This window comes from Carassius auratus, chromosome 50, assembly GCF_003368295.1.
Source record: "Carassius auratus strain Wakin chromosome 50, ASM336829v1, whole genome shotgun sequence".
Taxonomy (NCBI): domain Eukaryota; kingdom Metazoa; phylum Chordata; class Actinopteri; order Cypriniformes; family Cyprinidae; genus Carassius; species Carassius auratus.
Genome location: NC_039292.1, coordinates 10032344 through 10043053, shown reverse-complemented (window position 1 = coordinate 10043053; position 10710 = coordinate 10032344). Strand labels below are relative to the sequence as shown.

The following is a 10710-nucleotide window of genomic DNA, read 5'->3' as shown; positions in this document are numbered from 1 at the left end:
ACTCCTGAGACATTTCTCACAAAAGCTTCCCATCTGTAATAGCTAATTAAAATAAGCTCTGCTTTGGTAGTACGACCATCATTGTGAATGGTCGATATGTACCCATAAAATCTGACTGTGTGTCACTTCCTTGTTGTCTGTCCTAAAGTACTTAGCCTGTTTGATATGACAGGTTATTTAACTGTAATCTTCCTGCCTTGATCTATTGCCTCAACACATCATATGTGGAGCAGGCAGCAAAAGCACAAATCCTCCTAGTGTCTGCTATCATCGAATTAATGGCCTTGTCTAAGGGATACAGATCATTGTGCAGCGCTATAGACGGGTGAGTGAGTTCACTGCACTCTGTCAGTGTCGCTCACAGCCCAGTGGTGCCAGGCTGAGTCAGACTGACTTGTTCTCTTTCTCTGCACACTCAAAGCCAGCTGTGAAAGGCTGCTACACAGCCCTGTGCTTCTTCACTGTCTCTTTACTATGTCTTGGGATGGTAAACAAAGAACAAGCGAGTTAAAGTCATATTAACCTACTGAACCAGACTGGTGAGGCTGAGTTTGGATGTGGTCTAGTCTTGTGGTGAAATATCCAGACTTATGACCAAGTTCGGCCGGTTCAGTCAGCGAGGGGTTCTCCATGAACTATCTCCATTGTGTTCTTGAGTGGGACTCTTAAGCCCACGGTGCTCCGGGGGACTGACCCGGCAATAAATCAAAGTCCCCCTGAAAGTAGTCAGTCCAATCAGAGACCATCTTGGAAACGCCTCCTTGCAGCTATTTCCAGTCATGCAAGTTAAGCAAAGATACATTTCAAAAACTTGTCATCAAATCATCAGTAAATCTGGCAAAAAATCTATCTATCTATCTATCTATCTATCTATCTATCTATCTATCTATCTATCTATCTATCTATCTATGTATCTATCTATCTATCTATCTATCTATCTATCTATCTATCTATCTATCTATCTATCTATCTATCTATCTATCTGTCTGTCTGTCTATCTATCCTTCAATTTGTCTAGCGATCCATCCGTCCATCCATCCATCCATCCATCCATCCATCCATCCATCCATCCATCCATCCATCCATCTATCTATCTATCTATCTATCTATCTATCTATCTATCTATCTATCTATCTATCTATCTATCTATCTATCTATCTATCTATCTATCTGTCTGTCTGTCTGTCTGTCTGTCTGTCCCTTCATCCATCCATCCATCCATCCATCCATCCATCTATCTATCTATCTATCTATCTATCTATCTATCTATCTATCTATCTATCGATCTGTCTGTCTGTCTGTCTGTCCTTCATCCATCCATCCATCCATCCATCCATCCATCCATCCATCTATCTATCTATCTATCTATCTATCTATCTATCTATCTATCTATCTATCTATCTATCTATCCCTTCATCTATCTATCTATCTATCTATCTATCTATCTATCTATCTATCTATCTATCTATCTATCCCTTCATCCATCCATCCATCCATCCATCTATCTATCTATCTATCTATCTATCTATCTATCTATCTATCTATCTATCTATCTATCTATCTATCTATCTATCCCTTCATCCATCCATCTATCTATCTATCTATCTATCTATCTATCTATCTATCTATCTATCTATCTATCTATCTATCTATCTATCGATCTGTCTGTCTGTCTGTCTGTCTGTCTGTCTGTCCCTTCATCCATCCATCCATCCATCCATTTGTCTAGCTTTGAGTATTATTAATTTTTAAGTATTCATTATTTTTCTGTATAAAGTGAGGAAAATCTTTACTAAAAAAAAAGGATAAGAACACAACATATCTGGACTTGCCTGTAGATGCATATCTCTAACTTGATGACTGAGTCGTTTGTTAGTGTGAAGTGCTGTAGGTGAATAAAGAGCCTCTTTTCTGGACGAACTCCAAACCACAGTGTTGGTAATGAACACCTTATGTATGTCAAGAAACGCAGTAAAATGAAGCCGCTTCCTGACCTTCGCCCTCCTTTCCCTTACGCAGTACATTCGGTTGCATTTAGAGCCATTCTGGACAAATGGAGACCCCACCCCCACCCATGTGTCCCATGACAGCTGAAGGAGCAGCTTTCTGTCGAAGGTAGAGAGAAGGAAAGCATAAAATCGGTTTGACACAGGATGCTGAAAATGGAGTCATCAGAAATCTTTACCTACGTTCAAGAGCCAGACTTTTAAAAAATAGAAAAATCCCACATAAACTATGAATTACATTTGAAACTGATTAAAAAATATGTCTATCCTAATGTCAAGGTAAATAATGCGTGTGAAATAATTTTGTGTTTGTTTGTTTGTGTGAATAGGCTTAGTTAAAATTTTATTTTGCACATGTGATGCTATTGCTATCACTCATTAGGTCGGTGTAATATCTCAGTGAAAAAAAAAAGAGAGGTGAATTGACACTGATGGCTCAAATACTATCAAGCTACTTTTGACCTTTGCTGCTATGGTCTGGTACCATGTGACTCAATTTGAGGAGTCAGAATAGGGTCAGTGAGTTTTGAAGTAAGTGTAACAGAAGCTGTAGTGACCATGTCACTGTGTGACCTGTTCCGCCCATGTCACTGGCAACAGCTTTATTTAGTTTGACCCAATTCCCTACTTTGATCCCCACTGAGCAGTAGCCTTATTACTTGCAAGCTATTATTTAAATACTCAGCAATAGTCACTAGTTACAATGTAAATAAACTGAGAAAATGCATCTCCTTTAATCAGTATTGTGCAACCAGACAAAACCATTTATACTACTTCTACAACTTACACAAAAGGCCTTTTCTAGCATTAACAATTGTGGAATTAGATTCATTGTTTGCCTTACAAATCTACATATTCAGCAGCTAAAATGGTCATTGTCCTGACAAATACAAGCAAGCCTGAACCAAGTGACCTCATCAAAACAGGGAGACTGACAAAACTGTCTGCTTCCCCCTGAACTTCCTGTTGTGAAGCATGGACCCTAAATCCCCCTTTACCGTTCAGCACCTCTTCCTGTTTTCCACACGCCTGCTGGGAGATTGTTATTGTCATCTATCACAGCTGGGCTCTGGATGGACACGTTACCTAAAAAACATACACATCCAAACACGACACTCTCCACGCATAGCGTACAAAATAGGGCCTGAAAATCCTTAAAATGAGAGCATTCTTTCCATTTCACAACCCTATTATAATATATATATATATATATATATATATATATATATATATATATATATATATATATATATATATATATATATATTTATAAAACAAGATGTTAAAAGAAAACCAGTGGTTGGATCTTTATCATTAAAGGGTGGTTGTGTAGACACACTTCCATCACACATTTCAGTTCAAACAGCTTGTAAAAGTGCATGTTGCATCGAATGACCCTTTTAAAGTCAGACAATTCGCTTATTTCATATTCTTGCTTGTCAAAATTTTGACAAATGTTTTCATGGCTAGATCAAACATTTGAATATAAATATACAAGGTCCAAGATCCCAAACAAATACTAATCACTAATCACTTCAAAACAATTACAGTAGTAAACATCTAAATTTCAAACAATGGCACTGTCAATGACAACTTTATAATGTGAATTCACAGTAAAATAAAAGCAGTAAATTACTGTGATGTTAGCATCATTCTGCTGGTCATTGACCTTTATTTGTAAGCAAATGACCCAGCATGCATTGATTTCATAGCAAATTTCTGACTACATTAATATATTGTTAAATAATACTCATTAATCCTGTAAATTCCTGGCAATTTTTTTGAGTGCACTAAATATTCTCTTTTTTTGTATTTAACATAAGTTTATGAAAAATAGTTACTACAATGAATTGAGTATAAATTCAATTACTTATATATAAATAAATTAAACCGATTTTGTAAATATAAATGATCATTTCTGTACGATTCTAATTTTTTGGGTATGAGATTTGTGTCTTTAAAAAAAGTTCTTTATGCACTTCATTCATCTCTCTTAATGGCAGATGTTCATGTCTGGGAAAAGACAGAAATACAATGCTGATATTTCCTCCTTCCCCATTAAGTGGCGACCCTGACAGATCCTCAAATAAATATTTGAAATAGTCGCATCTGGTTCTCTACTTAAAGGAAGGAGGTCAATGAGGACGTAGTCCACTTGTTTTGACACATCTCTCGTATGTGATGATGTCAGTAACATTTGACCCTGACCAATAGCCAGCATTTCCTGCAAGCCTCAAGGCATGTGTGTCCGCTCAGATCTGTCAGTGCACACATCCTGTGCTCACATCACCCAACGAAGTGGTAGTCATTCAGCACTAATTCTATCATTGTTAGCGTAAAAGCCTGGATATAATTTCCCCAAAACAAAACTGGTAAGCTCTCCTGTATTTTCAAACCATGTCATTAGAAGAAGATGAAGAAAGCCTGGCAATTTCATTAAATCTTAATTGGGACAGTAAAACAATAAACAGGCTATATAAGTTATAAGAAAATGACTTTGTTTACTCAGTTGGTTCGTGTAAATCCAATTTTTCTGGCCCTTAACAAGCTTAATCCCAATATTATTTTTTTCACAGGCAGCAATGCTCACTGATCCAAACAATAAAGGAAATCAAGTACAGTAGTAGACCTACATACTTTGTTGCTGGTGGAGCTTGTGCTGAAATGCGACAATCATAGGAAGCAAAAGAGATGCAAAGCCATATGTGACGAGTCGGCTCCTTCCCCCTAATTATAATCATCACCCTGTCCCCCTTCGCCACCCTTCGTCCACCCTTCACCAGGCTCCCGACAGGAGTGGGTGTATGCGAGAGGAGGGGCGCTGTAAGAGCCTGGGCTGGCGGCGTGTTTAAATGCCTAGCGCGCCTCTCCTCTGGAGACCAGTCTCTTCCCCATGCATGCACGCTGGTGTCCTCATGGGTCCAGAAGGGTGCGTAGAGGGACTCCTGCACCACCAAAAACGTGAGCTGCTGGACCCGCTGTCCGGACGAGAACCGCACCCATTACACGGCCGTCGGGCCAGGATGCTGGGCCGTCTACTTCCTTCAAGTGCAGCAGCCAGCGAGCATGATGCAGCTGCTGGAAGAATCTGCCGTCCCTCACACCCCAGACCAAAGAGGGGAACACGTGTGGCCACCGGAATGCGCCCCTTATCTGGACCCTTCCATCTTGAACACTACCCCGCAGCACGACGAGGACACCAGATTCCCTGTTTATTTTGGACACTCTTCCCTTACGGACACTTTATTTCTCTTTTTTTGTTTTGTTATTTTCCGATAATAAAAGCCTTTCTGAGGCTGGTTTCCTGGTGCCACCCCCACTGTGTATGTCGTTTGCTTCTCCCGCCACAGTGGTGGAGAATGTGGGCAAGGGGGAGCCTAGACAGCACAGTTGGGCAACACCTGATGACGTCATTCCCTCTCGCTCGCAAAAGTTAGCGAAAACCTTGACTGGGACAGAGGAACGATGGAGATGGCCTCCCAGCCACAATAGGGGTTAGTGATGTGTCTTCCATTGGCATTTTAACCTGTGGTTGGTTGAGGCTGTTGACTAAAACCCAGTTTCTATTCAGTCCCTATTCTGGCGTGGTGAGAGAGGGAGAACTGCCCAGAGAGGAAACCCCTGCCCCGCACACTCCGACCGTTTGGAACATGGTTGAGGAAGGTAGCACTCCCATATGGGCGGCTACCTGATGAAGGGGATATCACTTGGGGGGGGGGGGGGGGGGGGGGGTTGTTACAAGTTGGTTGCCTCCCCCCTAATTATCATCACCATCCCATCCCTTAATTGCCCCCCTTCACCAGGCTCCCGACAGGAGTGGGTGCGTGAGAGAGGAGGGGCGCTAAAATAACCAGGGCCTGTGATGAGGCACACCTGATGCAAATGGAGCCTCATCACCGCCGCTGTTTAAATGCTGAGTGTGCCTTTCTTCGGGAGACCGGTCTCTTCACCGTGCATGGACGCTGGTGTCCTCGTGGGTCCAGGAAGGGTGCATAGAGGGACTCCTATGCGGCCAGAGACATGAGTTGCCGGACCCGCCGTCCAGACGAGAGCAGCACCTGTTATACAGCTGTCAGGCCAGGATAGTCCCTTCAAGCGCCCAGGCCAGAGAGAAGGATGCAGCAGATGGAAGAAGCCACAAATTGTGCAAATTGTGAGCCTCAAATCTGAATCTATTTATACAACGCATTATGGATCTCCATGATTTTATGGATGATTTCATGCTGATAGGCTGTCTAGTTGCCAGTTCTGTAGCTAATCAATAGCTTCTTTCTATCTACGCTAAGTTTTATTTTCTGGTTCGCCAAGAGGAAGCTCAGTTGTGTCTCTAGCCCTCCTCCATCCCTCCTCCATCCTTTAACCTCCATCGGCCATGGGAATGACTCCATGCATTGTTTAGAGAGCCACTGAGGTCTTTTAGATGTTGTTTCTCTGTAAAAAAAAAAAAAAAAAGGGTGAGCACACAGTAAATGAGTCTTATTTGCAAGTCTGCTTTGAATCAGCAATGAACAATGGGATAGTTTTTAATCACCCAGGGCGATGTGAAAATAAAACAAGACTGAAGTGACTTTAAACTTTGGAGGCAAATAGTTGACATTAGCAGAGGTCCCTCACAATTGAGAGCAGCTTACTAGCAGTATAATTGTCCAATTGGACATAGGGAACATGGGAAGTTTTTGATAAATGCATGTTATTGATCTTATTGCCAGCAGTTCATCAATTCTTAATTAAAATAACTTGATCTCCTGCTGACAAACATATCTGTGGTCTGACTTCTCCAATCAGATCTTCCGTTTGAGAGAAAAAAGACAGAATTGTGAGATTAAATGTGTAATTACTTTCTTTATATTTAATTTCCTTATACTTTGTAAAAAAAAAAAAAAAAAAACAAAAAAAAGGAATTGTGAGACTTCAGAGAAAACAATAAAAAAAAGTCAGAACTGAAAGATGTAAACAAGCAATTCTAAAAAAATACAAAATAAAAAAGTCACAAATGTGTGAAATAAACTAAAAAAAAAAAGTCAGAATTCAATTTTGTTTTCCGTACAACTGTGCTTTTTTCCCTCAGAAATGCAAGTTAATTCCGAGCTGATATTTCACAATTCTAAGCCATAAAATCTACGAACTAAATCGTGTGCACGATTTATAAATTGAGAGAATGAAATTGTAAATTGTGCGGATGATTTAGCAAATCGAGGGAACGAGACAGTAATCGTATGCAAGTCTTAGTATATCGAGGAAACATATTAGTAAATCGTGCACATGTTTTAGGAAACCGAGGGAACAAATTAGTAAATTGTGCACACAATTTATTTTTTGTTGAAATTTTTTTTAAAGTCTGAATTGTGAGATATAAACTCAGAATTGCAAGAATAAAAGACTGAAAATGTGTCATATTTAAAAAAAAAAAAAAAACTGTTTATTCTTTGACAGAAACAGGCTTCCATGTGATGATATGGAAGAAAAGCTTTGTTCCACTTCTGTTTAAATCTGACTTTAAATTGCATGCTGTATTTCACACTTTTCATACAAGTAGGTCTATTTTTTAAGGGCCTTGGTTATTTTTCAATTTTAATTTAGTTTTCAAGAAAAATGGTTTAATACATTTTTCACTTCAGTAAAAGTTACTTAACTTGCCTTTCAGTACTTTACAAATCACCCACCTAATAATAAGTAAAGAGTAATAATAAGGTTCATGTTGTGACAGATTATACCAGTCGTATGTGTGACACTGCTCCAGTTGTACTGACATTTCATCCCATTGAGTTCCTAGCATGGTTTGGATGAGGCACTACAAGCTGGCGAAAAAGTCTCTGTCCTGAGGTGACCCACATGATGTTATTTTCAGACTAAACAAATTTAGCTCTTACCCATGGAGCTAATTCTACTTGGCAGTAAAATGTCTTGCTTATTGGCAGTTTCTTCTATCCATCCCAACAACTGAGGACCTTGTGTACATCTGTGCCACTGCAGTAGATAAAAAGCCTGCTGAGTTTACCCAGAATTGTTATGCCCTTCTTTTTATAGTCACCATAAACATTTTACAAATTATGGCACTAAAAAGTCAGCGGAAATACGATTGCAAAAAAAGAAATGGTGCTTATGCAATGCAATTTAATCCTATCAAAAGCCTTGCAGAGTCTTGAGTAAGTCCACATTCTCCTCAACAATAATTTTCTCATTGGAAACAAACAGAAATTAATATTTTATTAGAACATCACATTACAAGTAAATGGTCGAAGCAGAATCAAGATTCTGAGAGTCAATTCTATATGGTGTTAGTCAATGTTTCAGTCAAAATTATATGAAATGCTAAAGTAAAGAACATTTCTCTTAAAGAGCTCAGCATTTCACTTGACTGTTGAATGAAAGTGTCACCTTGGGTAGTTTTAAGAACATGACACAAGCAAAATGTCACATGGATCTGACAAGCATCTGAATTCTGTCCCTTTAGACTTGGCATCTGCACAATCATGCTCTGAAAGAACTGTCCATAAATGCATTTCAAGATGCAAGGTGCCTTTGTGTCGAATAACATTTCATATATAAACATGCCAAAAAGAGATCTTTAATACAATCTTGTGATAGGAGATGACCACAGAAAGCAAAGACATAATAAACAAAAAAAGTATATTTACCATACAGTAAGAGATGATGAAACCTGCTAACAATTTTTTAAGAGAAATTAAAATGTTGTTTTTGTTTATTTAACCTCAGGTTGTTTCAAAACCATGTAAAACACAAAAGGAAATAGTTGAATATCAGGGTGGGTGAATTCAATACAGTGGAGCTATATTGTTACCCATTTTAACAAGACACCCAAGAGTGTCAACAAACATTTCCACACAGCTTGCAGTATAATTTCCAAGATACATTTACCATGATTTTCCAAGTAAACTTTACCACGAGCTATTGTATTGAATTCATACTGCAATGTGACTTTTTGCACTCTTTTGTAACTTTTTCTTATGAAGGCCAAAGGGATAAATTTTTTGGTTTTTAAAAATCTTCGTTCGCCGAATTTTCCAAAAATTCATGTTCACTGTGAATGGGATAAAAACAGAATATAAATGTATTAGGCACTAATATTGCTAATAAGGTTCTGTCCATTTAAGACACTGTCACTTCTTTCTTCTCCTTTGGTATCCTGAGTAGAAATGTCCACACAGATCCATTTTCTAGGAAAACCCTTCACCTGCTTAAAAGGTTTCCACATTTTCCCTGTGATGGTGTACTCCAGAGTCATGGATTGGTTCAGCATGAACACAGAGTTTCCTCTCACTACAGCAGTGAACAGTGCCCCTTTGCTGCTGCTATAGTGCCCAGGCATTGACGTCCACTGTCCGGTTATGTTGTAGCAGTCCATCAAATCGTCTTGGGGGCCATTGCGAATAACGTAGAAGTTGTTCTTGTAGGCCACCATACAGTGTCCGTAGCTCTGGTGCTTCATAAGTGTACTCAGCAGAACCCACACATCCTGGTTTGGGACATATTCATAGATTTCATTAGTCTCCATCGGTTTCCACAGACACAAAAATTTGGCACATAGCTTTGGTGCATGCGACTCCAGCGACCTGTCGAGGTAAAGGTGCTGTCAATGTCCACTCCTTTGTGACAGCGTGATATATATCAACTGACATGGTGGTTCTTCCAGACTCTCCTCCACTGGCATAGAGGCAACCTTCTATTCCAATTAGGGTGAAGTTGTACCGTGGATGTCTGGGACTTGGTAGCATAATTGCACTAGGAACCAGAGACTCCACATGTTTCGGCCAACTCCTGAGGAAGTTTCTTCAAGTCCTCTTGCATGTCACGGTACACATTCCTGATGAACTGAGCTGACATCTTGTGGAGTCCCAATAAGCCATAGGTGGCTGAAACTTGGTACATGAGAAGACAGTTGTTGGAGTTGAGAAGATCCTGAAGATGCTTTGCAAGAGATTCGGCCTGGAAGAAAGCTGCACATTCAATGGCTTCTAAAATCTCCTCGTCATTCAGAATGGGTCTCTTACCACTGGTCACGGACAGCATCATTAGGAACCATTGAGCTTTGAGGTTCTTCACGTGAATCTCTTCTTGATGGCACTCTACAATCCCCGATCTGTAAAGTGCCCTGAAGTATTCGTATTCTCCTAACAGTAGAGACTTGTTTGTTTCAAAGACACTGTCTCCAACTCTTACCTTGACCATGTCCATGTCTAGCAGCCTGATTGATAATTTGTCTTGTGCTCTTAGTTCATAAATACTCGCTATTGGTGAAAACCCATTGTAAGACATTTAATTTTAACAGTGAGCAATTGTCTACAAAATATCCATCAAAACTCTAACCTTACCCTTGCATTTACATTGAAATGTCCCTTGCGTGTCAGTTAACAAAACTGTCCTCTCTCCAGCTGGCGCATGATGTGCTGGGGTCCAGTTTTGTTACCAAGATAGCCCTGCCTATAGATAGCAGCAGTGCCTCATGACAGATATTAAACAGAAATGATCAATGGTTTGAATGGGGAATAACATATTTACTCATCACAATTTAAAGTAAATGATATGAATTAAATTACATCTGTGATAAATTGTGTTACATTACATCTGGGATAAATTGTGTTGATTGGTTATCTGTTCTTGCTGTGGAGACAATGACTTTCTTCTTTCAGACGAAACCAGTAGGAGTTATAAAAAAATTTTCTTTGGTCTTTCAAGCTCAATC

General features: G+C 39.5%; 1 pseudogene; it reads right to left on the bottom strand.

Moving 5' to 3' along the window:
• Window positions 1–8247: 8247 nt before the first annotated feature.
• On the bottom strand, window positions 8248–10429 carry LOC113066947 (kelch repeat and BTB domain-containing protein 13-like; annotated as a pseudogene).
• Window positions 10430–10710: the final 281 nt, after the last annotated feature.